This window comes from Stylophora pistillata, chromosome 1 (assembly GCF_964205215.1).
Source record: "Stylophora pistillata chromosome 1, jaStyPist1.2, whole genome shotgun sequence".
Lineage (NCBI taxonomy): Eukaryota > Metazoa > Cnidaria > Anthozoa > Scleractinia > Pocilloporidae > Stylophora > Stylophora pistillata.
In genome coordinates, this window is record NC_142519.1 from 25393923 (window position 1) to 25400349 (window position 6427).

At 40.8% G+C, this 6427-nt stretch overlaps 2 pseudogenes across 1 annotated transcript; both read right to left on the reverse strand.

Moving 5' to 3' along the window:
• Positions 1-263: 263 nt before the first annotated feature.
• LOC148741809 (uncharacterized) lies at positions 264-3219 on the reverse strand (annotated as a pseudogene).
• On the reverse strand, positions 264-4112 carry LOC148741810 (uncharacterized; annotated as a pseudogene). The gene is made up of 2 exons (XR_015993449.1): positions 3253-4112; positions 264-1604 (listed from the first exon to the last, which is right to left on the reverse strand). The product of XR_015993449.1 is annotated as an uncharacterized LOC148741810 (transcript).
• Between the last annotated feature and the right edge of the window lie 2315 nt (positions 4113-6427).

Genomic DNA, 6427 nt, shown 5'->3' on the forward strand with positions numbered 1-6427 from the left:
ACAAGGGAGTTTTTAACAGGTCAAAGAGAAAGCTAATCAGTTGAAATACAAATATAAGCTAGAAAGGTCAAGGTAGCGCAAGTCAACATTCATCTCCTCAATTTCAAGAATTTTCAAAAGCAAGTGAGTTAGCTCACGTTTAAAAGGTGCTTTCTTTAGCTTACGAATTTCAGGGGGGATGCCATTCCATATTTTCGCACCAACTCGAGAAAAGGTCACGTGAGATTTCAAAGCTCAAAGCCACAGCAAATGAGCAGGCTTAATAACTGTAACACCATGGCATGTATTTAATGATACTCCTTTCATGACATTTACCATAAGCAAATGCTAATGTAAGCACAACGAAACAGAATATGATATGGTACAACTAACAAAACATGCAAAGTTGTAAACAAATTACTAGCTGCTGCTACATGTGGTAAGGATAGCTTTGCGAAATTACTTTCATTTGTGATAGGGCGATCATAAATTTTGCAAAGATGAAGTCGGAGCGCCACCCAGCAGTGCTCATAATCTCATGAATAGGTACATTAGCAGCTTTAGCAGCTGACCTTGCTGCACCCCTAGTGCTGTGGGGTTTGAACACTGAAGTATTGATTCCTGCATCTTTCATAGTTTGTCTGATCCATATAGATATTGTGTCCTTAGAGGCAGGTCCATGAGGTGCTACATAGCAAATCAGCAGCTGTTTTGTGTTTTTTTCAAAGAGAGGCTGTCCTTTCGATATAGGCTGCCAGGAGTTCAACAACACAAAGTCTTTTATCCACATCATAACAGGTAAAAGTGATAGGAAATAAGTGTCTGTTCTGGCCACCTTTTGCACTGGTTTGCTTTAGGAGGGAGGAGATATGGAATATATACTTTCCATACGATGTACGCATTTCCTCCAGAGATAACTTTTGGAGAGTCTGGGTTCTCTATGCTGAGAAGAGTGCCATAAGCATGACTAGTTTCTGAGTGAGTTGCTTTAGTGACAATTTTCCAGTGGTCGGATAAGTTTTTAAATGGTTGAACACAACCTGTGGATTCCAAGTCTCAGTATAACGAGGTAGGGCTGGCCGGGTTTTTGATTTAATAAACCAGTCATAAACTGTGACACGAGTGGGTGACTACCCACTTTTACACCATCTATTTTTGACGAAGGTTGACAAGGCACTCCGACAGGTTGCTACAGCACTATATCCAACTGTTTTTGATTGAAATGAAAGGAACTCCAGAACCCGTTGCATGGTTGGGTTCATTGGATTGACGGAATTGTCACTGCAAAACTTAACCCACGCTGAAACGTGTGTCTGATATTGCTTACGCGTCTCTGATCGCCATGATTCCAAGATGGTGTTCAAAGGCTCCCCTGTTATGCCCTGATTAATTAAAGATGACCTGACATAAGAAATCCACGAAGCTGAAGTTTGGGGAACAGAGGGTGAACTTCCTCTGGTTGATGAGGCAATGTTAGAGTCTTCTTGTGCATCTTGATTGTTACTGGAGGAGATTTCATGAACTGAAGCAGATGTGGATTCCAGAACTGCGTTGGCCTATGTGGGTAAAGTAAGATGGCTGTTGTTTTGCTCTCTTGGACAAATTGAAGGACTTTGCCGATGAGACTAAACGGAGGAAAACAATAGATAAGGTTATACTTGGACCAGTCTACAGTAAAGGCATCAATGGCTACTGCCCCAGGATCTGGTTTCCAGGCTATATAGTGCGGTGTCTTGTGGTTTAACCTTGATGCAAACATGTCAATACAGGCTCACCCAACTTTAATTTCAATTCATTAAATGCAGTTTGGTCTAGCGACCATTCAGTGTTACTATTGTGGAATTCACGACTGGCCTTATCTGCTTCTGTGTTTAGTTTCCCTGGTAAGTGAGAAATTGATAGTGTTAACTTTCGATCTATGCACCACATGAAAAATTTCCCTAGTGGTGTCATTGCAACTGCTAGATTTTGTACCGCCCATTTTACGAATGTATGACACAGCTGTAGTATTGTCACATAGGATTTTTATGTGGCGGTTATGCATGTGATTACAGAGAGCCTGCAAGGCTAGAAAAATGGCCTTCAATTCCAAAAGGTTAATATGTAGTTAGGATTCTTGATGTGACCATCTGCCACGAACCACACACAGTGTACCCTCAATCACCCCTCCCCAACCTTTAAGGGAGCTGAGGGCCTGGGCGTGATGGCTTTGGGAAATTGATCAATACCAGTGACCCACCATGAAAGGTCCTGTTTTGCTAGAGGGGAGAGTGTCTTTTTCCCTTCAAGGTCTCATCCATTGCTTTTTAAAGCATATGTCTTGTCATTTTCTAGGGACCTTTAAAACAGGGGTACTTACTGAACTCCGTTGAACGCTGAGACTATGAGGCCCGCTACAGAGGCCACATCTCGAATTGGAATGGGTCCCTCCAGCTGAGCTAGATTGTGACACTTGGATTTGATTTGATAATGGCTGCTTTTTCAGGAATCATACAAATGATCATGTCCTTAGAGTTCCGTAAGAATCCCAGAAATTTGGCAACCTGGGTAGGTGTTGTGATACACTTTGATTCATGAATTGAAAATCCCAGTGATCGAAGCAAAGCAACTGTTTCAGCCACAACTTGGGCTAATTCATGGGGTGTTTTTGCTAGCAAAAGGATATCATCTATGTAGCCTACTATAGGATATCCTTTTGACCTCAATGTTGCATATACAGGCTTCATGAGCTTTGTAAATACCCTAGGGGCCGAGGCGAGGCCATTAGGTAAGCAAGTAAACTCATAAAGAGATCCTTTAAACTCAAATCTGAGAAATTTCCTGTGGGGGTTTATAGGCACAGAATAATAAGCATCCTTGAGATCTAAAACTGCCGTCCAATAGTCTTTTTTAAGTAGCTGTACTGCTGATTGGAGGGACTATTTTAAAATGGTGATATGTGACATGCTCATTCAATTTTTTAAGATTTAGAATGAGTCGATGAGACCCATCTTTCTTGGGCCGAGTAAAGACTGTGGATATGAATTCAGTGTCACAATGTGTAGTTTTGGTAATTACTCTTTTCTCTAGGAGTTTAGTTATTTCCTCGGCAATGATGAAATCATCACCTTTAGAAAATGTGATATGCGGCACAGCAGATTGACATGGTATGCTATCAAATTCAATGAAATACCCTGAAACGATCTCAAGGATGCTTGGGTCTGTAGTAATAGACCTCCAGCTAGAGATGTATTTACCCATATTACCAGCAACAAAATTTGAAACTGCATTTACCGTACGCGTGTTAGCTTCGTGGGCTACTGAGATGGCCTCTTGTTGTTTGTGTTGGACTTCTGAGAGTCCTTGTGTCGCCAGGGTCTGTAGGTTTGACCCTTCAAGTTTCTTGACTGGTTTCTGTGGGAAAAGGATCCCTTGGAGTTATGGTTGCTGACATAGCCAGTTGGGGCCCTGTGGGGTCCTCTTTGACCTTGTACTTTGGCTCCAATTTTGTTCACATCTCCTATATCTTTCAACTGTTTTTGAAGGTCATCTCCAAACAGCCAGTCAGTAAACGGCACATGAGGTGAACAGAGAGAAGCATAATCCCTGCCAATGTCAGGTTTCATGAGTTGCTTCTGCTGCATGTTAATTTCATAGTTAACATGCGTCAGCAATGAGAGAGAGCGTCGAGTCCAACTGCTTTATCTGTTCAACCCCTTCCTGGTCTAGGCCTTTCTTCTCTGTCATGGGCAGATCAGTCAAACTAGCAATTGGGATTATGTCTATAAGGAGGGCTTGCTGGATTTTGAAGAGCTGCAAGTCCCTCTTCTGCGTAGGCTCACGGAGCTTACGCCAGATGCCTGGATTCACTCCTTTGGGTTTAACAGTATCGCAATTTTCCGGTCTAACTGGGCGCTCAAGCATTTCTTTCAATAATTTATCTGACAAACGGTTGCTAAACATCTTGTTAAGTAGTGTGGCAAGTTGTGGGCTGTGGATATTTTTGCCAGTGAGCTAATGTCTTCAGACTCGTACTCCTTCTCCAAATCCGCTAAAATGTCGTCTTCCTCTTGCTCTTCACCCTCAATATCGCCATCTTCACCCGCTACTTTATCGATGAGAGCCTGAATGTCTTCTTTGCTCTCTAAAGCATGTTAATAAGCTTAACTTATTAAGAAAATCAAGATTCTTACCCAAAAGTGTATTGGAGCAATTTTATTTCAGTGTTATTCTTCCTGGCGTCACTTATAGTATTGTTACATGGGCAAGCTGTTGTAATCCTGAGTTATTTGGGGCGATTGAAAAACTTCACAGCCGAGCGGCAAAGTTAGTATATAATTTAAAGAAAGACACCTCCCATGATGACTCTCTGAAGATAGCTAAATGGCACTCCTTAGATTATATTTATAAGACCAAACTTTTTGAGGTAGCACACGGTGCATACAATGATTTGCTACCAGAACAACTGTCCGAAAATATTATTGTTAAGAGATCGAGTGGTGCGAAGTATTCATTAAGGGGGTCAGATAATATCGTTATACCAAGATTTCAATCTCGCTATTTAGAACGTTCAGTAACTTATAGAGGGGCTGTTCTTTGGAATACAATTACGTCTAGGAATGCAGACATTGTTCATGTTACACGAAAGAGCATAGATTTAAGATTAAGTAAGATCGTTGAATTCAAAGATTTTCACTTTAAGGTAACATCTGCCTCAACAGTTAATTTTTGTGATCAAGACTATATTTATTTTAATGATATCTTATGCAGATTATATCACATATATTGTACAAATAATTGTAATTATTAATTATTAGTAATCTTACTTTTATTTTGTATGTAAGTTAGTAGTAGACATTAGTTTTAGGACTAGTTTAAATGCACAACCCGATAAGCGCGAAGCTTTAAACACTTATCGTGTTGAAATAAAGTTGATGTTATGTTATGCTATGTTGCTAGGGGCTCGAGCTGTCTTTTGCGCGCTTCTTGGCGGAAAGACCGTGTTGATGTTCTCGATCATCACTCGTTTGCCTTTGCCTTTGCCTTTCCCTTTCGAAGGGAGTTCCTCGAGTTTATTGATTTTCTGTGACAAGGTCAGTATCGCTGACGAAATGAGCTTCACGTCAGCGTGCGACATCGAAATGTTCGAGTCGCTCTCGGGGCCCTTGGCCGCCATGACACTTGGCTTGTCGAGATGTTTCTCTCCGGATATTCCGGCGTTGTGGTCCTCGTCTGGGTCGAAAGCCAATAACTGCTCTTCGTTTGTCGGTTCTACGGATTCTTTCCCTCCAGAAATTTTAACCGCACAATGTAGAAATTAAAGGTCTGAAACACTCGAAATTAGAACTGCCAGAATAAACTTAGACTGCTTGCTCGGACAGCTGAACTTGCACTGAGCTCGGATAGCACATGCTTGCTATCTCACGTGGCCTCCGATTGTATGCAAATGCGAGATAGAATTACCATTTTGTTCATATTTGTCTAGCGCTGAATGTTCTCTTGAATGTTATTGTTTATTGAAGAGATGTTATTCCACCTAGAGCAAGATGTTAAGGTAACATCATCAACATAAATATCGGTGTTAGAGTTCTGGATATGTATGTCGTTAATGAAGAGAAGAAAAAGTTAAGGCCCAATAATGGTTCCTTGGGAAATTCTTTATTACTGGATAATAGAGAAGATGTACATCCGTTAACCCTCACACACTACCACCTATCTGATAGGCAGGAACGAAACCATTGGAGAGCTGCGTCGCTGACTCCATAAATCTTCAGTTTCTGTTGTAAAATATTGTAGTTGACAACGTCAAATGCTTTTTTTAAAGTCGATTGAAATCGAGCCAGTTACCTTGTTGTTGTCCATAGTTAAAAGTAATTCATCTTTTAGTTTCACAAGAGCGGTTTCAGCGGAATGGTTTTCTCTAAATGCAGACTGATGTTTGTAAATGAGATTGTTATCGTTTAAGTAGTGAGTAAGCGACTTTGCGACGTGTCTTTCAAGAATTTTAGAAAGCACAGGCAAGACTGCAATTGGCCTGTAGTTATTTACATCATCTTTCTGCCCACTTTAGTACAAAGGTGATACTTGAGCTATTTTCCATTGTTTAGGAAAGACCATATTTTTGGTGGTTAAATTCAATAGCTTTTTCAAAGGGGAGATTAGTGCCGGAGCTATTGTTTTAGGATTCTAGCACTCATGCCGTCATATCCTGTGGCTTTGTCTGAGGGTAGTTTATTGATAGAGTCTTGAATATCCTTTTCGGTTCTAGGTGGTATATAGAATGCCTTAGTGTCGGGTGTTAATCTAGAAGTAACAAAATAGTGAAGCTTATCGTCACTGAATTCTGGGATGTTATTAATGTTCAGGCGAGATGCAACGTTAACAAACATGTTGTTGAGAGTTTCGGCGATTTGTGCAGTATCGGTGATAATTCCATTTTCTGTTTCCAGTTCGGTCATTTTATCCGCTT